Genomic DNA, 23796 nt, shown 5'->3' on the forward strand with positions numbered 1-23796 from the left:
CTATTAGAAAAGAAATCCTATATTTAGGACGTGCTTCATCTCGATACATGTTCCGCATAGTATCCTCAGTCCGAAGTAATAAGGTGTGATCATTGGTCTGGGAAAGATGTAGTGTGTAAATTATAATGTTTCTCTTACATATCTTTGGATCTGGTGAGACTGTGATTATTCATCCTAAGAACAATATTTCATGTACAAAGTGTTTTTCACCGAACAGTAATTAGGTGGTCTTGAAGACCATTACAAGTACTTTGATTTCAAAAATGTTGAGCCGATTTCCATGATCTGGGAAATGTTTCACAACATTTTACCAAAATTCTGGATTCTAAGCATTCAATGGGTTTCGTGCAAACACCCTTCACTTGTCGTCATTTTCAAGCGAGGTGTATAACGCTCAGGCACTTGCTGCAAGTCAAGGTGCCAGGAAGTCTGCTTCAAACTCTCCAAAGCACAACTCTCGGGCTGGTAGTGACTGGATCTCTTGAACCTTTGTGACCTCTTTGACCGGGCTTTCATCAGTTTTCTGGAGCTGATTATTTTGTCTAATGTTTGCTTTAGTTTGGCCTTTTTAGCTCCGATTTCTCCAGCTGTAGGAATATTTAGAATGTTCAATTATGGGTGACAGGACACTTGACCTTAGTGGACAGGTAAAATATGGTTCACTTATTGTTTTAATAACGAATTGAGAATGAATCTTTGCATTTTAACAAATAAAAGTTTCAAATTTTTCAGTGGTTCACAATGACATTGATTAGATAGTCATTAAGAGAGATCAACTGACAATTATAAGCTATTTGCAGGATTATTGAATTGAAAAAGGAGACCTACGTGCAGAGATTCTTTTGGAAGGCATTGCTTTTTCATTCAAATATCTCGGATGTTCAAGAAGTCGATGTAACTGTTCATTGGTTCTCTTGTCCAGATACTAATTTATAATTCATATTGCTTTTATTGCGCCCAGAAGTTTGAGATTTGTCTCAAGGTTAAGAAGAAAACAAGGAGTAATTAATATGAGAACTTGAGTGAATAGAAAGCACAGTAAATTTAAATTACAGAGTGTGATAAACAAAGCTCACTCACTTCAATAATTTCAGTCCAAGACAAGATCTGAAGCAATCAGTATGTTTATTAGACGCTTGCAAGCGTGGTGCCTGGAATAGGGCACACAGAGTTTAGCAAGTAGATACCTTATATAGGACACACTACTCCAAACCCGGTGCCCATTACTATTGTTTGTCGCTTGCCTTATCCGGCCTTGTGCTTAACAAATTACAAGTTTTACTTGGCCATTTCACCACATCCTGCTGTGGCCCATTGTTAGGTCTATCCTCCATCACCTCTATCTAAATCCCCCCCCCCCCTTGTGACATTTCCTCCCTTTCCCCAACCATATTGATCTTTATGACCTTTTAATTGGGGTTTGTTTTTATGTTTTTGCAAAAGTGGGAAACAGATGCTTATAACTACTGCTTGTACAAGCATATCTGGCTTAACCTACATCCTCACAGCACCTTATCTCATTGTGTGTAACATCTACCATTGTTTGCAGGCACATTTCATTCTTGTATGCACATTTTAGCTAATACAAAAACAATTATATATTTCCTTCACATAGTTTTCATTCTAGTTGACTCAGCTCTTGGTTGAAACACTTATATACTGGTGTGAGTGCATTTACCTTGCATTTACCTTGCATAAATAATTATGATTGCAGAAGTGACACTACTTTTCTTTAATTACCATTTGTTATCTTCTGCAGTTTCCATTTAAGCATTGCCCCCAAAATTTACAAGCATCATTCCAGAGATTTCATCCATCTGGGTCTCACTCATCCCCTCATTATTTAATCGACAAAGTTCCTCTGCCTGATTGCCTTTTCGGGGCATCTGTTTTATTAAGGCTGTCTCAATTTTTGGGTGAGCCCCCGTGTACAGGGCAAGATACAACAGCCAATGGCCACCAATACCCCGACTACTACTATCAGGGAAGTAAGGATGGAAACCACCACCCCCTTCCATTTTGCAAACCAGGATTCAAGCCATCCCGTGAGAGATGTGTCTACTCCTGAATTCTCAGCCAGTCCCTCTGCTAAGGTAGTCAATCCCCTTAAGGCCCGAGTAATTGAACCATCAGGCACAGTGTTATTAGGAATAAAGGTGCAACAGCTTCCTCCTAACATCACACACACACACTTTTTCCGTTAAAACCATCTCAAGGGCCATTCTGTTTTCCCATGCCATCCTACTTGTCACATCCAGCTGTTCTGATATTCCTTTAACCACATCTCTTGTATAATTTATAAATCGCTGTTGATTATAGAAAATGTAATTTATCCAATCTACATTTTTATTAATTGTTACCCAACAAAGGAGAGCTGATTCAAAGCCTTCTGCAATCTGTTTACGAGCCTTGAACTCATCAGGTAACCTTCTAGGGACTCCTACAGTATCGAGATAAATCCTGTCATCGAAAGAAGTGTCTAACAGTGATCTCTTACTCCTTCCCTTTTTCCCCACTATCTTTTCCTTCTCAAATGCCAGGGTAAATGGAATTGCCAATTGTACAATTGCACATATCCCTCTCCAATCTGGAGGTAGGGTGGGTCTCAATATTTTGCCTCCACAGTACCACCACAGATCCGCTCGGGGAACCTTTGGTGCTGAATAGTTCTCTCCCTTCTCCGTTTCGGTAACGTCCTTAATCTCTGTACATAATTTCAGCTCCCCCAAATCTCTAGACCGATTTGCACCTTGTCTACACACACACGTCATGTGATTTCCGACTCCGGCTGAAAACGTCGGGGGGTGTGGGGGGGGGGGGGCGCTTTTAAATCTTTCTTCTCCAAGGGAGGGAACAAAGGAGATAGGGAGTTACAATTCCTATCATTCCATGCAGTCTTTTCCTGTTACAGGGCTATCATACATTTCATGCCCTTCCTGTCTCCCTTACACCCGAGTGGAAAGGGAACCACCTGGGCCACTGGTCAACTGGAGGCACATGCACAGCAATTGCTCTTGTTCAGACATTTTAACAATACAATTTACCCATTCAACCCAGGCATTTGCATCCCCATATCCAGTTTCTATTTCGATAGTCTGTTTCAAGTCCTTTATCTCTATAATTTTTACTACTTTAGGATCATCGGGAGGGGTGAAAGGTTGTACCTTATTTTCCAGTAGTTCCGCCCGTTTTCCCTGTCCTATGCTAAATTGAAAACAACAGCCCGAGAAATCCTTCCCATTTGCTTATATTTCTATCCTAAATGTTTCATCTAATTGTATCTCATAGGTGCCCCCCCCACCCCGAGAATTGCTTTGTGCCATGTGGTTTTCTTTATCATTAGGTATATTGGGTTACGCTCTTTATCGGGACAATCGAGAGGTGATCGGAAGGTGGCCCGGTGTATTGTGACAAGACCATTATACCAAGTACTATCCCCAAAGGACTTAAGATGTATCTCTGAGCTGCGGTACTGTCTCTGATTATCTACATCCCCACAATTTACTAAGTTACATGCATCAGGTTTATTACTTGCGGATTATCAGACTCCAGGACGTTAATAACACATATGAAAATTATATTTGACAAAATCCCAATACTAAAAGAGCTAGCATCATAGCTCTAAGCATCCCCAGCATTCTAAAATTTGTGCTGAAGCACAAAAAAACTTAATACACAATCCTACAGAAATAATCCTGCGCTCGCATTGCCACTGTATAATTAGTTACTCTAAGTCTCTTGAGCCTGAGTTTCAGCGGGTCTTGCGTTGATTCGGCTGTCCAGACTTCTTCCTCAACTGGGGATTTTACTGGACCTTTAATCGGAGTGTAGTGAGTCCAGCCTTTCTCCGCTGTCCTTATTGTTGTTTCAGTAATCAAAGGATCCTGATACGGTCTTTACCAGTCCGGCTGCAATTTAGTCTCTGTCCAGGATTTTACTAAGACCCAATCTCCTGGCCGGATGGGATGAAAGGTGAATTCAAGGGGCGGAGTCTGTGCGAATAAACTCTGTTTCCTGAGGAGAGACAAAGAGGCGGACAAGCCCAGTATATACTCCTTTAGAACAAGTCTTTAGTTTCGGGAATTGTCAATTCTCCGTTCGTTCCCAGAGAAGGTAATCCAAATATGATTTCATATGGGGATAGTCCCATATGTTTCCTTGGGGCTGTTTGTACTCGCATGAGAGCTATAGGTAAACATTTGGTCCAAGGGAGTTTGGTTTCTATTATCAATTTAGAGAGTTGTCGTTTGAGTGTTTGGTTCATTCACTCAAACCTTCCTGATGATGGTGGGTGCCATGGACCATGGAACTCCGAGGAAATTCCCAACCTTTTCATTATCTCCTGTAACACTTTAGAGGTAAAATGAATTCCTTGGTCGGAATCTATACGGTTCACTAGCCCATATCGGGGAATTATGTGCTCCAATATTGTTTTAGACACCCCACTCGCAGTTGCGGTAGCTAGGGGGTATGCCTCAACCCAACGAGATAGATGATCTACTATGACCAGTATATATTTTAGTCTTCCTACTCTGGGTAGTTCAGTATAATCTACTTGTATACTCTGGAAAGGTCTCAATCCCGGGTCTCTTCCTCCCGGGGTTTGTTTTCTCAAGACTTTCTTATTTACCTTTCTGCATATGATACATCCCTCACATATGCGTTTAGCAATTGTATATATTCCTTTACATCCATATTCCCTAAGAACTAAAAGATACGTTGCTGGTACTCCCCAATGGCTGAGTTGATGTCGGACAGCCATAATTTCTCCCATCATCATTTTGTTTCACATTTCTCTTCCATCAGGTAACATCCATTGCCCGTCTGCTGTTTTTTTGCAGCCCCAAAATCTTTCAATTATTTTTCTTCTCTTTCCGTAAATATAGGAGCTTCCGGGGATCAGGGACAGTAGGTATTAGGGAATGAATCAGCACTCCTTGTAGGTCCAGGCCTGCTTCCCTAGCCACTTCATCGTCTAATCTATTCCCCCTAATTTCTGGTTTATTTCCTTTCTGATGACCATTTACATGCACTACTGCTATTTCTCGGGGGAGTAATAGGGACTCCAAGACCCGTTTAATCAATTCCTCGTGTACTAATTCCTTCCCCTGGCTATTGATCAGTTCTCTTTCCTGCCATATCTTTCCAAAAGTGTGCACAACACCAAATGCATATTTAGAGTCACTGTATGCTGCTCCCTCTTTATTTTCTAATGCTCTAAGGGCTCTTTCCAATGCATAGAGTTCACAGGTCTGAGCTGACCACCCATTCGGCAAACTTCCTGCCTTCACCACACTACCTTCCATCCCATCGACGACTGCATACCCATTATGTCTTTTCCCTTCAGTCACCCGGGATGATCCAACTATAGAAAGTCAGGCTCCTGCATGAAGTGGAACATCTCTCAGGTCCATGCAGACCTTAGTTTGGTATTCTATAATGTCAAGGCAGCCGTGCCCTGGATTCTGAGGAGAGTCTCCTTCCCCTTTCCAAAGAAAGTCAGCTGGATTTAAACAATTGTCCGTGACCAACACTAGATCATCCTTTTCTATCAATATTGCCTCATATTTCAGAACTCGCGAGTCTGTTAACCATCGCCCAGCATTTTGTTTTCGGATTGTTCTCACTTGGTGTGGAGTGCTTACTATTAGGGCTCCCCCAAATGTAAGCTTCCTGCTTTCCCCCACCAACAGTGCAGTGGCAGCCACGGCCTGCACACACTCAGGCCACCCCCGTTATGCTGGATCCAATAGCTTCGAAAGATATGCTACTGGCTGTCTCATTCCTCCCCACCTCTGGGTTAATACTCCCAAACCCACTCCCTTATCGACAGTAGCAAAGAGCTGGTAAGATTTATCTAGAGAAGGTAAGGCTAACATGGGGGCATGGATCAGATCTCTTTTGAATTCTTAAATAATTCCTTTTCCTCTTCTTCCCAACTCAGACACTTTGGTTCCTCCTCTAATAGTTTGAGATATAATTGATTCATCTTTTGAGCATAAGAATCAATCCACAATCTGCAATATCCCGTTGAACCCCAAAAAATACGTAATTCCTGTTTCGTCCTGGGCAGTGAAATCCCCACTATTCCCTCTATCCGTTCCGGGCTTATCTTTCGCTTTCCCTCACTAACTAAATGTCCCAAGTATTTCACTTCTTGCTCCACATATTGTATTTTGTTTTTAGATACTCGCAGTCCCTGCTGACCCAGGAAATTCAATTTTTTTAGTGGCGTCTACTACTCTATCTCTTCTCTTTCCTGTTACTAAGAAGTCGTCTACATACTGCAACAGGGTAGTTCCCTTTGGGCTGCTAAATTTCTCCAATATTTGTTCTAACATCTGTCCAAATAAATTCAGGGATTGTGTAAACCCCTGGGGGAGCACGGCCCACCGGTATTGCTGTTTCCGTCCTGTCTTGGGATCTTCCCTTTCAAAGGCAAAATAATTCCTACTTTCCTCCGCCAAGGGACGAGCCCAAAAGGCATCCTTTAAATCTATCACACTAAACCATTTGTGGTCATGAGGGATCTTACTTAATAACGTATAGGGGTTTGGCACCACTGGGTGCCTAATCTGTACTATTCGATTCAATATTCTCAAATCCTGCACCAATCGATAAGTTCCATCGGATTTTCGCACTGGTAGAATTAGGATATTATAAGGAGACATACATGGCTCCAACAGTCCATCTCTAGCCCCTCAATTACTGGCTGTAGTCTTCGTTTACCTTCTGTGGAAATGGGATATTGTCGCTCATAAACAACGTCCCCTTTCCTTTTTAAACTTATTTCTAGGGGACGGATCTGTATTTTCCCACGATTCCCTACTCTAGCCCATATAATAGAGTCTACCTCTCTCTCCACATCTTCTGTCAACATTGCCACTTGTACAACTAATTCTTTTTCCTGAATTCAAATCTCCAATCCTAAGAGGATAATTAAGTCTCTCCCTAGTAAGTTATTTCCTATATCAGGGATATACAGCAGTTCCCCTTTGACTCTATCCTTCGGACCTTCTATCATCATAGGTTCGAATACTGGAACAGTAAATCCTTCCCTTTTTACACCGGAAACAGTAATTGACCGTGTTGACATTCCTACTTTCTTTGGTTTAAAATGCAGCGATGACCGTGCTGCCCCCGTATCTACGAGGAAAACTACCTCTTCCCTACAGTGTCCCACCTTGAAGTTTATCAAGGGTTCCTGGTGGCTCCCCGGGTGTACGAACCCCTGACACCCCTATTCTTCATCAAAATTCATAAGCAGAATTGCCCTTTCTACCCTTTGTAGATCAGGACACTCCAGCTTAAAATGCCTGAGTTTCTGCAATAACAGCATTCTGCCTGTGGAAACTTCCATCTCTGCCCCTGTCGCCCGAACCCTCTATCAAATATCCCCCTTGTCATCTCCCTCTCCCACTTCCTCTCTGCCACCCACCGCTCCGGTTGGTCACTATTGGTTCCATTCTTTTCTTAACTACCTCATCAATCGTAGCTACCATCATTTTCACCTTCTGTTTTTGTCTCTCATCCTCTCTCTTTGCAAACACTTTCTGTGCCTCTCTTAACAATTCATCTAATGGTGTTTCACTCCTCCCTTCTATCTTCAGTATCTTTCTCTGTGTCTGGCCATGCCTTTGTCACAACATATATTTTCAAAAGACCCTGTGCCACTGGGTTCTCAGGGTTCATTCCAGAGTATTTCGGCATTGAGTCTCTTATTCTTTGGAAGAATGTTTAGGGTGTCTCATAGTTCTCCTCTTTAACTTCAAAGGTTTTAGTCAAATTCTGCGACTTCGGAACTGCCGCTCTTATTCCTTTTAGAATCAGGTCTTTCAATTCCATCATTTCTTCCCTATGCTCCGGGTTTTGATTTTCCCACTGGGTGTCTCTGAGGGGAAACTCCGTCTTTCCCTGTCCAGTATCCCCATCCCCAATGGGAAGTTCCCTGTCCCATATTTTAATGGTTGTTACTCGTATAAGTCCCCTTTCTTCCCCAGTAAATAGTACATTCAAAATAGACATTAACTCAGTCCACATATACAGACTGGGCCCCAAGAATTGATCAATTTATTCAGAGAGCCCGACCGGATCCTCAACCAGGACCTTCAGCTCCTTTTTAAAAGTTCTGACCTCCCCACTGGTGAAGGGGCACTTACAAACTCAATCTCTTTGTCCCCTGTTTGTACCTCCCGAAGGGGATAAGTTGTATTATGTTTTTTTGTTTTTGTTTTTGCCCCTTAGGATTTTGTTTAGATACTCCAGAGGCCTCCTCTACGTCTACTTTATCTTCCCTTTCTTTTGTTGCGGATTGATGGTCGGGAACAACAACATCCCCATCCACCGCCCCTTCGTTCTCCTCTTGTGGGTCATCCGTTCCCTGTCCCTATCTGTCTGTCTGTCTCTCCTCCTCCCCCATTTTCACCTAATCTGATTTTATGGTACAGGGGGCGGGAGTGCAAACAGGCAAAAGGATCCCAGGAACTGGGTGGGGCAGAGGGGGAATCCTTTGTCTTTACTACCATCATTCCCAAACTGCCCTTCCAACAGGACGCATAGTCTGCTTCATCTTCACGAAAAGTTTGTTTTTTATTCACATACAAATCTAAATACTGACATACCCAATCCTCATCCGAATCATACTTTGGCCAGAAGACAGCTGGATGAAGGATTGGTTCTTTGGTCCATACTAAACAACAATATTTAATCATTTTCTTTTTATCTTTTTCCCTTGTACAAGTGTTATTTGTCCATTCCGTCAACATCCTCCCCAACGAACTTACAGGAGGAATGTTACCAGTGACTTTTTCTTCCTTTACTCAGTGACAGTTCGACTTACTCTGCCTACACCCCATTTCTCGGGGCCCTCACCAGCCCCTCAGCGAATAAATACCCCTTTTCCCGGCCACCAAGTTAATACTTAAAAGTTACTTTTCTGACGTTGGTCTGTGCACAGAATTGCCTGGCTCCATTTTTTCCATATTTTTTATCGACCTTCTTTCACTGTCTGATTCAGATGTCTCTCTTGTGGGATTCGTACCAGTCGCCCAAGGGAGTGGACCAAACCGGGGCAAGAAACGGCTCCTCAATTGTGAATGGGAGGCATCTTCCCAGTGTCCAGGACCAGCCACACCCCTCGGCGATGGAAGAATATCCTGGATGATCCCCCAGTCGTGAGAAACTAAGCCCACTCACTTCAATAATTTCAGTGCGAGACAAGATCTGAAGCAATCAGTATGTTTATTATACGCTTGCAAGCGTGGTGCCTGACATAGACTCGCAGAGTTTAGCAAGTACATAGGATTCACTACTCCAAACCCAGTGCCCATTACTATTGTTTCTCTCTTGCCTTATCCGGCCTTGTGCATAACAATGTGCAGGTTTGACTTGGCCTTCTCACCACATCTTGGCTGTGGTCAACTTTTAGGTGTGTCCTCCATCACTGCGAACTATTTCCCCCACTTGTGACATTTCCTCCCTTTCCCCAACCATTGTGAACCTTACTACTTTTTAATTGCAGTTCGTTTTTTTTTTGTTTTTGCAGAAATGGGAAACAAATGCTTATAACTACTGCTTGTACAAGCATATCTGGCTTAACCTACATCCTCACAGCACCTTATCTATTTGTCTGTACCATATACTATTGCTTGCAGACACCTTTCATTCTTGTATGCACATTTTAGCTAATATGAAAACAATTATATATTTCCTTCACATAGGTTTAATTCTTGTTGACTCAGCTCTTGGTTGAAACAATTGTACACTGGTGTGAGTTCATTTACCTTGCATAAGCAATTATGATTGCAGGAGTAACACTACTTCACCTGTAACGCACAGTTGGTAGTGTAGTGAACAAAGAAGAACAAAGAATACAGAAAACATGCAGCCCAGGAACAGGCCCTTTGGACAGCCGAGCCTGAGCCGATCCAAATCAATATCTAAACATGTCACCCAATTTCTAAGCATCCGTATCCCTCTGCTCCTCACTTTCTCAGGTGCACCTGAAATGAATCTACCATGCCTGCCTCTACTACCTCTGCTGGCAACGCATTCCAGCACCTACCACCCTCTGTGTAAAATACTTTCCATGTCTATCTCCCCTAAAAGTTTCACCTCTCTCATTGAACATGTGACCTCTCATTATTGAATCCCTCATCTTTGGAACAAGCTTATCTCTCTCCACCCTGTCTGTACCCTTCATGATATTGTAAACTTCAATCAGGTCCCCTCAATCTCGTTTTTTCTAATGAAAGCAGAAGTAACCTACTCAACCTCTCTTCAGAGCTTGCATCTTCCATACCAGACAACATCTGTGTAAACCTTCTCCGCATTCTCTCCTAAACGTCCACATAACTTTGGTAATTTGGCGACCAGAACTGTACAGAGTATTCTAACGCAGCCAAAACAAACTCTTGTACAATTTTAGCAGGGCTTGCCTGCTTTTATACTCAATGCCCTATCCGGTGAAGGCAAGCATGCCATATGCCTTCTTGACCACTCTATCCACCTGTGCAGTCACCTTCAGGGTACAAAGGACCTGAACTCCCAGATCTCTCTTCTCATAAAGTTTACCCAAGGCTCTTCCGCTTACTGTATACTTGGCTCTGGAATTTAGACTTCCCCCAACCATCACCTCACATTGAACACCATTTGCGACTTCTCCGCTAAACTCTTCTGTCTATCTATATTCCCCTTCATTCTTTGACAGTCCCCTATGTTTTCTGGCTACTCCACCAATCTTTGTATCATCTGCAAATGTAGTGGCGAGATACTGGGCTAGCAACACTTGGAGATTGGAACATGGCAGTTGTTCATCCCATGCAGAAAGGAACCATGTTTGGATGCTTGTTCCCAGTGAAGTACCACTGTTTCCTGATGTAGATCAATAATTCAAACGTTTTTATTCGGAGTCATGATTTAGATCTTTACTAACGATACATAGTCGTGCAGTTGACTATGATGAATAATGTCAGCGACCGCAGGGATGTATCCATCAGGTGGAAAGGAAAAATGGCAAATGGAATTGAATCCAGACCAATGAGTGGTAGTGAATTTGGGGAGTTGTAACAATAACAGTGAGGATTCTGAGTGGTGTACCTGTACAAAGAGATCTTGGAGTGGACATTATAGACAATAGACAATAGATGCAGGAGTAGGCCATTCAGCCCTTCGAGCCTGCACCGCCATTCAATATGATCATGACTGATCATTCCCAATCAGTATCCTGTTCCATCCTTATCTCCATAACCCTTGACTCCACTATCTTTAAGAGCTCTATCCAATTCTTTCTTAAATGAATCCAGAGACTGGGCCTCCACTGCCCTCTGGGGCAGAGCATTCCACACAGCCATCACTCTCTGGATGAAGTAGTTTCTCCTCATCTCTGTCCTAAATGGTCTACCCCGTATTTTTAAGTTGTGTCCTCTGGTTTGGCACTCCCCCATCAGCGGAAATATGTTTCCTCCTGCCAGAGTGTCCAATCCTTTCATAATCCTATACGTTTCAATCAGATCCCCTCTCAGTCTTCTAAACTCAAGGGTATACAAGCCCAGTCGCTTCAGTCTTTCCTTGTAAGGCAATCCTGCCATTCCAGGAATTGACTCGTGAACCTACGCTGCACTCCCTCAATAGCCAGAATGTCTTTCCTCAAATTTGGAGACCAGAACTGTACACAGTACTCCAGGTGTGGTCTCACCAGGGCCCTGTACAGCTGCAGAAGCACCTCTTTGCTTATATACTCAATTCCTCTTGTTATGAAGGCCAGCATGCTATTAGCCTTCTTCACGACCTGCTGTACCTGCATGCTTGCCTTCATTGACTGGTGGACAAGAACACCCAGATCTCTCTGAACAGCCCCTTTACCTAATTTGATACCATTGAGGTAGTAATGTGCCTTCCTGTTCTTGCCACCAAAGTGGATAACCAGACATTTATCCACATTAAACTGCATCTGCCATGCATCTGCCCACTCACCTAACTTGTCCAGGTCACCCTGTAATCTCCTAACATCCTCATCACATTCCACCCTACCACCCAGCTTTGTATCATCAGCAAATTTGCTAATGTTATTGCTGATACCATCTTCTATATCATTTACATATATTGTAAAAAGCTGCGGTCCCAGCACGGATCCCTGCGGTACCCCACTGGTCACTGCCTGCCATTCCGAAATGGAGCCGTTAATCACTAACCTTTGTTTCCTATAAGCCAACCAATTCTCTATCCAATCTAGTACTTTGCCCCCAATACCGTGCGCCCTAATTTTACTCACTAACCTCTTGTGTGGGACTTCATCAAAAGCTTTCTGAAAGTCCAGGTACACTACATCCACTGGATCTCCCTCGTCCATCTTCCGAGTTACATCCTCAAAAAATTCAAGAAGATTAGTCAAGCATGATTTCCCCTTCATAAATCCATGCTGACTCTGTCCTATCCTGTTACTATTGTCCAGATGTGCCGTAATTTCATCCTTTATAATCGACTCCAGCATCTTTCCCACCACTGAGGTCAGACTAACTGGTCTATAATTTCCTGCTTTCTCCCGCCCACCCTTCTGAAAAAGTGGCACAACATTAGCCGCCCTCCAATCCTCAGGAACCGACCCCGTTTCTATTGAACTCTGGAAAATAATCACCAGCGCATCCACGATTTCCCGAGCCAGCTCCTTCAGTACCCTGGGATGCATGCCATCAGGTCCCGGAGACTTATCAACCTTCAGATCTAACAGTCTCTCCAACACCAAATCCTGGCAAATATAAATTCCCTTAAATTCAGGTCCTTCAGCCACTGTTACCTCATTCACAGATCCCTAAAAATTGTTGAACAGGGAGATCAGTTGCCCGAGAGGTTTTTGGATATTTTCTATTGTTGACCACAGACTGCGGATGATATTCGATATTTAGTAACCACCAGTTTAGGAAACAACTAAAGGAATGAGCACAAGTCTGGTCCATACAATAATGTACATTTTTAAAAATTGAAAGATGAAAGATAGAGGGCTGAAGTATGAATCTTTGCCTATCAAACTACTTCACTACTCAATGAATTTACCACTGATTCCTCTCCAAGTCATGCTGGTATGTGCCTTAGAGGGTAATTTGCAAATGGTGAAGTTTCAGAGCATCTTCAAACTTGTCCTTATAGTCAGTACAATTTTTGAGATTTGAAGGTTCTGTCAACAAATCCTGGATGACTTACTCCAGTGAATCTTCTATGTGGTGCACTCTGCTGCAATTCTGCTTTAGCAGTTAAGGGAATAAATATTCAGGTGTTGAATAATATACAGTTAAGTGACTGCATTGTCGTGGAGGCTGCCCAGTTCCTTCAGTGGCATTGAAGCTGCACCCAACTAGGCAAATGGAGAGAGATCTGTTAAACATCTAATTTGTGCATTGCGGACGATGTAGGCTTCATGGAGGTAAAAACAATAACTGCAGATGCTGGAAACCAAATTCTGGATTAGTGGTGCTGGAAGAGTACAGCAGTTCAGGCAGCATCCAACGAGCAGCGAAATCGAGGTTTCGGGCAAAAGCCCTTCATCAGGAATAAAAATATTCCTGATCAGGTATATTCCTGATGAAGGGCTTTTGCCCGAAACGTCGATTAGGCTTCATGGAGACAAGGGTTGAGTTAATAATCAAACAAAGTCGACCCACGGACAGGTTTTTGTCGTCAACTTCTTTATATGGGCGGTCAGATTCCAGTTTTCCTAAATACTAGCTCCCAGGACGATTACACGGAGGAATTCAGTTACATTGAAGCCATTGAGTGTCCATCGAATATGATTAGATTCTCATTTGTCAGAGTTATCTTCCCTGTATTTGGTCCTTCTGTGGGTCAATCCAATTCTTATCGCTTTCTGATTTCAAGTTTCAATTCCCGTCTGCGCCTGAAATTTCAACCCGTATCCTCACCGAAATGTCTCCACCTGTCTTAATAATATGTAAGATGCTATAAGGGGCAGCGCAGACTTACTAACATGTTGCTAACTCTGTATATAGTAGAACTTCGTGGAATGATTGGTTAGGCTGGGATTATTCTCCTTCAAACAAAGGAGGAGGAGGGGAGGTTTACAATCCCATAATAACAATTATAAACGCTCAATATTCATGGGACCTTGACAGGGTGGATACGGGCAGGTGGCTTGCCCTATGCTCTGAGGAGAGCACCAGAGGACATAATCTCAGAATTAGATATTGCCCATTTAATTCAGAAATGAGGAGTAATTTCTTTGCTCAGATGTCAAAGAATCTGTGGCATTTTCCAGAAACCGCTGTTGAGACTGTGTGGTTGGGTATTTTCAAACTGTGCCAGATAGTTAATCAGAAAGATCATGAAACTTTGTCGAGTTTAGTTAGCAGAAAGGAATTCAAGATTATCAGATTAACTATGTTATAAATCACACAACACAAGGTTATAGTCCAACAGGTTTAATTGGAAGCACACTAGCTTTCGGAGCATCGCTCCTTCATCAGGTAATAATCAGGTGACTCCGAAAGCGAGTGTGCTTCCAATTAAACCTGTTGGACTATAACCTGGTGTTGCGTGATTTTTAACTTTGAACACCCCAGTCCAACACCAGCATCTCCAAATCAGATCATCCATGATTTCGTTGAATGGTTGAGCAGACTCCTTGGGCTGAATAGCATACTTCCGCTTGGTTTAACATTTCGTCTCACGCCTCATTTTATTCATAAGCTCAGAATTGTGAGGGGATGGGATGAAGTGACAAAAAAGGTTTATTAAACAAATCAGACAGATCAGGAACAAGCCTCAGAAACTCAGGAAGAAGAAATGTGCTGTGACCTGGGGCAACAAATGACACTGGGCCCCAGCACAGGTGGCTGTGTACAGAAGCTGTGATTGCTTAAGGAAGGTGCTAGATCTTTACAGTTGGCAAGTCAGTGATCACTCTGGATAATGGATCCTTGTATGTTTCGCACACAGCAGAAATTTGTGAAAGAATGAAATGTTTGTTTCATTGGAGAAATTTTCTGCAGTTCCAATTCCGAGTGACTGTTTGAAATACTGATCAGATCTTTGTGTGAAGTGTTAGGTTGAAATACTCATGAACAACCCCACTGGATAAACCTGTGCTTCCGATCTATTGTTATTTTTTTCTCTTTCTTTCGATGAAAATTCATAGAAAGACAAGATGGAATGTAGGGCAGAAAGAAAAATGCGTTCCTTCTCATTACACCAATTTCATCTACAATTGAATAGAATGACTGCTCTCACTCTTCATTTCGACTTTAATGTGGTGTCGATTATTTGTGAATCTTCCGTGCAGTGAAGGGCAAGATTCTCGATCCAGTGTATACCAGAGTGTGAGGTGCAAAGGAAAAGACTTGAGCGGTGTGTAAAGTTAGCAACCAGAGTGTGACTCGAACCCGTGAATGTGGAGCACAGCGGTATAATAACCCAGCACCGTAATCTCACAGTCTCCTCTGCACATTTTTTAGAGGGGTGACATGTGACCTCATCAGGTTATATGCAGTGAAAGTCATGGATGAGAAAGTTCCAGAGCGGAATCGAATCCACACCATTGTGTTACTGCTTTCACTAGAATTATAATAACAGCAAATTCCAATAAATAGCCATGCTGGTCAGAATGAATAGCTGTCAGTAATACATTCTGAGTCAGAACTGAGTCAGAATGAAACAGGACAAGAATTTTCCGTCATATTTACACCTACATTTGACTCATAATTTCTTCAGTCACTTTCTCTCTCACGTGAGGAAGCAGCCATGGTAAGTGAAATAAAGGTGATGTTGTCGCTAAAAGTCCTTTCTCATATGACTGAACCTGAATTGGATTAAATCGCAATAAATGCTGATTTGTTCGTTTCATTTCAATTTTGCTGAAACCTCACAATGTTCATTGTAATAATCAGAAGTGAATTAGATATATCTCATTGGAACGATTAATGTTGTATTCAAATTTGCTCTGACTTTATTTCAGCTTAAGGAAAATACTGCTGAGAAAAGCAGAGGGTTAAATTGCAAAAGAAAACCCACAAGTTTTCACGCTCGTTGCTTTGGCAGATTTCACTGAGTATTAAATGGACCAAACATCATGGTGTTTGTTCTCACATCCTTAACGCATGTGATGAAAGCAGGAAGTCGATCTCCAAGCAACTGGTTACTTCCTATTCATTATGTAATATCTTCCCTTCACAATAAATAAAAATCCACTCAGTTCCATTTACAATGCTTTAGGTGGAATATTATGCCAAGTCTTTCAAAATGCAGAGTTTTGGAAGCGAACCTTATTCAGGTGCACACATTAAAGAAATTTCTTTGCATTTAAAGTCGACCGACTTAGACATTGTTCCCCGCAACATCCAACCGACTACACCCCACCTCTGCACCTTTACCTAGCCACACGCTGTCTCTCTCCTTGTGAAATGTATTCCTTGTATGTCACCAAATGTGCCTTTCCAAATATTTTGAAAAACAGATTCTTGGAGTGATAGCGATTCTGTTCTCATCATTTCTTTGCCCTTCCAAGGTTTTATCAAAGCTATTGAATGCCTGGCATCTCGATGTTTACTTACTTGAAAGAGGGAATTTTCCACCTATTTAGTCTGTTCAAACATGTCATAACCTGAAATAAAACATAAAGTTTTCCTTGGTTCAGCGATAACTGGCCTCAATTTTCCAAGAAGACAAGTGAATAAAATCTCATCCTCAGTACACCCCCATCAGCATCTTCTCTAAAGGCTTTACCCCCCAGTAAACACCGTCATTATCGATTCATAGAATCACGGAATCCTACAGTGTAGAAAGAGCATTTCAGTCAATCGAGCCGGTGTCAACTCTCTGAAGAGCATCTCACCCAGACCTAGCTCCCCTCCCTATTTCCTTATATTTCACCTGAAGAAAGGGAATCTCTCCCCCATATGATTTCAAATAAACCTGTTGGAGTATAACCTGACGTCCTGTGACTTCTGACCTTATCCCCACGTTACCCATGGCTAATTCACCTAACTTACTTAATTCACTCCCTGGACACCGAGAGGGCAATTTAACTTTGCCAATCAACCTAACCCTCCCTCTGAACAGCAATGCGAATTACTGAGACAATGTTCCATCATACTGAGCATATGCTGTATCATTTCGTAATGGTTTTCTACCCTGGTAACAGCCTCATCAAAACAAATGAACCCAAATTCAATGTATCTAAACGCTACTCTGTCATTTACAATTTCATTCGTGCTGCGGGAAATGTTTCTGCACTCATATTTGAATGCGTTTATGTTGTTTCTTCCTTAGCTTCCTGCTTCTAGTAAACACTTCAATCCGGAACAAGTCTGTCAAATGCTTTTCATTCCAACACAGGCACAAGGTGTAGTTTGCAGAAGTCACGTGTTTGGCCGTTCACTGACACTCTGCCTCCCTGAGAGTTGCAGACCTTCCCCAATTTTAAGGAGAAAGTGAGGACTGCAGATGCTGGAGATCAGAGCTGAAAATGTGTTGCTGGAAAAGCGCAGCAGGTCAAGCAGTATCCAAGGAGCAGGAGAATCGACGTTTCGGGCATATGCCCGTCATCAGGAATCAGGATTCCTGAAGAAGGGCTTGTACCCGAAACGGCGATTCTCCTGTTCCTTGGATGCTGCCTGACCTGCTGCGCTTTTCCAGCAACACATTTTCAGCTTCCCCACCTTGATTCAGGCAGCACTGTCACATGCCCCATCGAGAATGGATGGACAGGTATCAATACCCACATGTGGGAATGGAGCGACAGTTTTAAAATGTTTACATTGTCCCAGGGGAAAATTGAGCCCTGTTACAGGCGGGGACATTAATCATTATACTACCGAGGACAAGAACGTCAAAGAAGGCCCTTCAACTAAATGTGGCCACACTTGTCAAAAACAACTGCCTAATGAACTGAATCCCATTTTACAATGCTAACCCCACAGCCTTATATGTCTTGGTATCAAAAGTTCGCATCTGAATATTTATTCATGTTATAATGATTTCTGCCGCTCTGAACAATGCAGACAGTTTATTCCAAATTCCAACTACCCACTGGCTGATAAAGCTTTTTCGCACATCTTCTCAAACCTTTCTGTCTTTCTCCTGAAGTCACTGCCCCCTGTTGATCTATCCCTCCATCAATGGGAAACTCGTTCAGTCAACCCTGTCCACACCTGAACTCAATCATGTCTTGTCTACATCCCCTTTGCACTGCGACAAACACTCCACTCTGTCCTGTCTTTCTTCACAACTGAAACTCTTCAGCCCAAACAGTATCCCGGTAAATAACTCCTGCAATTTTCTCAGTGTGATAACATCCCTGCTATAATGTGACTTGCAAAACTGTACAACGACACTCTTGTGTGAGTCTTATGAGCATTTGTTTTAAAATTTCTGGATTAGTATGAGGGCGATTCTGGCTAAGCAGAATTTATTACCCATTCCGAATTGCCCAGAGGTCAGTTGAGACTCAACCATATTGCTATGAGTCTGAATTCACATGCAGCCCAGACCAAGTAAGGATAGCAAATTCCATTCTGAAATGACATCAGTGAAACAGATTTTCTTTCAACAACTGTCAATGGATCTATAGTCGTCATTAGATTCTTCCTTGCAGATATTTTTTGGATCCAAATTTGACAATCATGGCATGGTGGGATTCAAGCCCGAGTACCCAGACTATTACCTCGGTCTCTGGATTATCAGTCCTATGAAATTACCACAAGACCAACACAGAAAGCCACAAAGCTGATCTTTAACAATAAAATGTCTTTTCACCAGAACTGCCCTGGGTATTTTCCATGAGCCTGACGCTACAATTGTCTCTGGTCAGTAAAAGCTGTGACAAAGTGATTGATTTCACAACCGCGGTATCCAAATGGATCGACTTGTTTGAAGGTCCCGATGGTGGGATTGGGGCACGTTCACCCAACAACAGTGACCGCAGCAGCAGCACAGACAGAACAGTATGAATGTGAAAGAGAGTGATAGATTGGGCATTGCCTCAGAGAAATGGGGGGAGGGACGGAAAGGAGGTTTAATGATCGTGGGAAGGACCGGAATCTCTGACAACGGGTGAGTTTGAATCCTGATATATGAAACGCAGAGATGTAAGAGAGCGGAATTTGAAGGTAAAACAATTAATTTCTTAGCATGTGTCACAAAAAGGACAACGGAGAGAACACTTAGTGCTGTGATTTCGTTTCAAATCGAGGTTGCTGTGGTCACAATGCAAAATACCGACAACCACGATCACAGTAACCACAGAACAGGATGCTTGCAAGCAGCAATAAGTATACGAGCAGAGGAAATGTTCGGAAGAATAACACATGTACAATATCAGTACTCAGTGAACAGTGACAGACATGTGGGAACTGAGAATGAGCTGAATCTTTCAGTTCCATGTCTTCAGAGGCTGTGAAGATCACTTGAATGAGAATGTTGAAAAATTAGATTGATCGATTCCGACAAAACATCAAAGACTCGGGGGACAGTACAGGATATTGTTGAAATGTATGCTTCAATAGCATTTCAGCTTAACATCGGCACAGCCGCTCATCTCGAACCGGAAACGGAGATGGGAAAAACTGCGCAGTTACTCTCTGGCTCCAGTGATGCAATCGGTGAGCGTGCTGTCCTTCTATGATGGTATAGAGGCGCAGAAAATTACGAGGTTGAGTGTGCTCCTGCTCAGGGGAATGCTTGTCCCCTTTTATACTATCATAGCGATTTACACTGCATCTCTCTATGACAGCTGAGTGGCACAAGTGGAGCAAGTTGAGCCCTAAACTTGCAGACACCAAAGAAACTGAGTCGTTCGGGAGCAGAAAGAACCCCACTGATCGATTACAATTCAAATGCATTTGGCTTAAGGTTCGTAGCAGTTTATCAGCAGCACATAACCCTGACTCCAAAAGTCTGTGAGTATCCAGAAGAACAGTGAGCGATCGTTGAAGGTACGTTTCTCCAGACGATATTTGTCAACGTTACAAGCTGCAGCTGAGCTGGTGGTGTTGCGATTGAAATTGCATGCGTCCGGACATTGTGCTTAATTTTGGATATCAGAGCAAATGGTTAAGTCGAGTATGCGCGTTTGGAAAAGGAAATGCTTTTTTTGTTGAAACCCTTTGCAACAAAAGGAAATACTTCAGACGATCGTGCGATCGATAAGAAGCAGAAAATGCACAGCAGCCGTGGTTGTGAGCACCGGCAATATAGGCATTTGCTTTCGCTAGCCCGCAGGCATTGGTTGGTAAGCTCAGCTGGTTCGAGCGTGGTGCAAATGACGCCAAAGTCGTGGGTTCAATCACCACACTGAGCCTGTGCAGTGCTTGTGTTGTCAGCAGCGCGGTGTCACGGTTCACTGTCTGCAAGCGTTTGTCACATGATCGGTTGAGACGTGTATTCATACGAAAGCCGACAATCGCTGTCGTGGAACGTGAATTCCCTGCTCGCATGCCGAATCTCAGCTGTGTTTCCAAACAACGTGCTCCACAAAGCCGGACGCGCCATCTGCGCAATAAAACATTTGACAGGGTTAGACGCACGACTTGATCGCCGTAGCCGTGATGACTGGTGGATGTTGTCTGCAGCAAATCAACCAGTCTCAGTTGTTTTCACCAACAAATGCAAAACATGAAATATGTGCAGTATTAGGCAGACCTGGCACCGTCTCGGAGGAGAACCAGAGTTCACGCTTCAATTCAATCAAAGATTCGTTCGTGTTATTTTCCTGGATCTCTGTTAATACTCGTCACACGACTTCCAGAGGCAATTCGTTCGCTTGCTCACCTCTCATGCATCGACACTGGAGTTATCATATCACCAGCAATATCATAGAGCCATTAATAAAAGCAAATTACTGCGGATGCTGGAATCTGAAACCAAAAGAGAAAATGCTGGAAAATCTCAGCAGGTCTGGCACCATCTGCAAGGAGAGAAAAGAGCTGACGTTTCCAGTCTAACTGATTAAAGATAAAGATAAAAACAAAGGGGGAGTATTATGGAGCTATTTATACCACGCTGAGAGAAGGTGAGTCAAGGCTCCAGATGCAAAGGTGATAATGACAGTGCATGCAGAGATTAAAGGGAGATTAAGAGGCGTGAATGACCCAGGCTGAAGCCAGCGCTATGTGACAAAATATGTGAGGGATGGGTGAAGCAGAGACAAAATCGAACACAGGGGAGAAGGGTAGCAAAGCGGGAAGAGGAGAGGAAAAAGGTATTGAGAGAGTGGGGAGCGAGAGAAAGAGAGACAGTCAAGAAATAAGAGGTACAGAACAGTGAAAAAAAAACACAACTAAAAAAGTAAAATAAAATAATTGAAATAAAATTACCTGAAGTTGTTTGAATTCAACAACTTCAGACAATTTTACTTCTTTGTTTTTATTTATCTTTTTTATCATTTCACCTGCACTACCATAGAGCCATTAGATATGGACAGCACTGAAAACACAGTCTTCTGTCGCACTCGTCCATTCCGAACAGATATCCTCAACTGATCCAGCCACGATTACATGCACTTGAAACATTTCTCTCTAACCCTTTCCTATTCAAGTACACGCCCAGATTCCTTAACAGTATTGGAATTATACCATCCATCACCAGCTCGTCTGGTAACTTATTCCAGAAACGCACCACCCTCTGCGTGCAGCCGTTGCCCCTCACTGCCTTTCGAATTCTCACCCTCCCACACCAGGTTTATACCCTCTAGTTCTGAACTGCCCCACCTGAGCGAAAGGAACTTGTCTATTTACCCGATTCATTCCCCTCATGATTGAAAAACCTCCGTAAGATCAGCTCTCAGCCTCTGACGCGCCAGGCGAAATAGTGAGCGAGTGTTCAGCCTGTAAACGTTTGCAACTTTTCCATTTTCAAATGTAGGATGATGTAGCATGCTGTCTGAAGCAATCATTTTAGCAGCTGACCTGTCGCTGACAAACTCTGCAGGAAGGCCTGACAACTTGCTAAATATGCTGTCAAACGAAGATTTCAAAAGCAACATGAGTCATTGAGCAAAACGTGCAATTGACTTCTGAGCTGTTGCTGACACCAAAGCAACTGCGTCGTTCGGGAGCAGAAAGAACCCCACTGATAGATTACAATTGAAATGCATTTGGCATAAGGTTCGTAGCAGTTAATCAGCAGCACGTAACCCTGACTCCAAAGGTCTGTGAGTATCCAGAAGAATAGTGAGCGATCGTTGAAGGTACGGTTCTCCAGACGAAATTTGTCAACGTGAGAAGCTGCAGCTGAGCTGGTGGCGTTGCGATTGAAATTGCATGCGTCCGGACTTTGTGCTTAATTTTAGATATCAGAGCAAATGGTCACACTCGAGTATGCGCGTTCGGAAAAGTAAATGTTTTTTTTTGTTGAAAAGCTTTGCAACGAAAGGAAATACTTCAGACTATCGTGCGATCGATGAGAAGCAGAAAATGCAGAGCAGCCGTGGTTGTGAGCACCGGCAATATAGGCATTTGCTTTCGCGGGGCCGCCCGCGTTGGTCGGTTAGCTCAGCTGGTTAGAGCGTGGTGCTAATAACGCAAGGTCGTGGGTTCGATCCCCACACTGACCACATGCAGCGCTTGTGTGGTTGCTGTGTTTCCAACCAACCTGCTCCACAAAGCCGGAGGCTCACTTCTGCGCAATAAAACATTTGACAGGGTTAGACGCACGACTTGATCGCCGTACCCGTGATGTCTGGTGGATGTTGTCTGCAGCAAATCAACCAGTCTCGGTTGTTTTCACCAACAAATGCAAAACATGAAATATGTGCAGTATTAGGAGGAGAACCAGAGTTCAGGCTTCAATTCAAATCAAAGATTCGTTCATGCTATTTTCCTGGATCTCTGTTAATACTCGTCACACGACTTCCAGAGGCAATTCGTTCGCTTGCTCCCCTCTCATGCATCGACACTGGAGTTATCATGTCACCAGCAATATCATAGAGCCATTATTAAAAGCAAATTACTGCGGATGCTGGAATCTGAAACCAAAAGATAAAATGCTGGAAAATTTCATCAGGTGTGGCACCATCTGCAAGGAGAGAGACGAGCTGACGTTTCGAGTCTAACTGATTAAAGATAAAGATAATAAGAAAGGTGGAGTATTATGGAGCTATTTATAACACGCTGAGTCTGAGTTGGGAAGAAGAGGAAAAAGAACTATTTAAGAATTCAAAAGAGATCTGATCCATGCCCCTGGGTCAGCCTTACCTTCTCTAGATAAACCTTTCCATCTCATTGCTACCATATATGAAGAGCGCGGCTTTGGGAGTATTAACCCAGAGGTGGGGAGGAATGAAACAGCCAGTAGCATATCTTTCAAAGCTATTGGATCCAGTATCCCAGGGCAGGCCTGAGTGTGTGCAGGCCGTGGCTGCCAGTGCACTGTTGGTGGAGGAAAGCAGGAAGCTTACACTTGGGTGCTTACACTAGTAAGCACTTGGGTGCTTACACCAATAAGCACTCCACACCAAGTGAGAACGATCCTAAACCAAAAAGCTGGGTGATGGTTGACAGATTCGCGGGTTCTGAAATATGAGGCAATATTAGTAGGAAAGGATGATCTAGTGTTGGTCACGCATAATTCTTTAAATCCAGCTGCCTTTCTTTGGAAAGGGGAAGGAGAATATCCTTCGAATCCAGGGCACGACTGCCTTGACATTATAGAATACCAAACTAAGGTCTTCATGGACCTGAGAAATGTTCCGCTTCATGCAGGAGCCTGACTGTTTATAGGCAGATCATTCCGGGTGACTGAAGAGAAAATACATAATGGGTATGTACTTGTAGACGGGATGGAAGGTGGTGTGGT

At 43.1% G+C, this 23796-nt stretch overlaps 1 non-coding gene across 1 annotated transcript; it reads left to right on the plus strand.

The window, feature by feature from the left end:
- Nucleotides 1-22482: 22482 nt before the first annotated feature.
- On the plus strand, nt 22483-22555 carry trnai-aau (transfer RNA isoleucine (anticodon AAU)). Its single transcript has one exon. It is a non-coding gene; the product is annotated as a tRNA-Ile (tRNA).
- Nucleotides 22556-23796: the final 1241 nt, after the last annotated feature.

Source organism: Chiloscyllium punctatum, chromosome 38, assembly GCF_047496795.1.
Source record: "Chiloscyllium punctatum isolate Juve2018m chromosome 38, sChiPun1.3, whole genome shotgun sequence".
NCBI classification, from domain to species: Eukaryota; Metazoa; Chordata; class Chondrichthyes; order Orectolobiformes; family Hemiscylliidae; genus Chiloscyllium; species Chiloscyllium punctatum.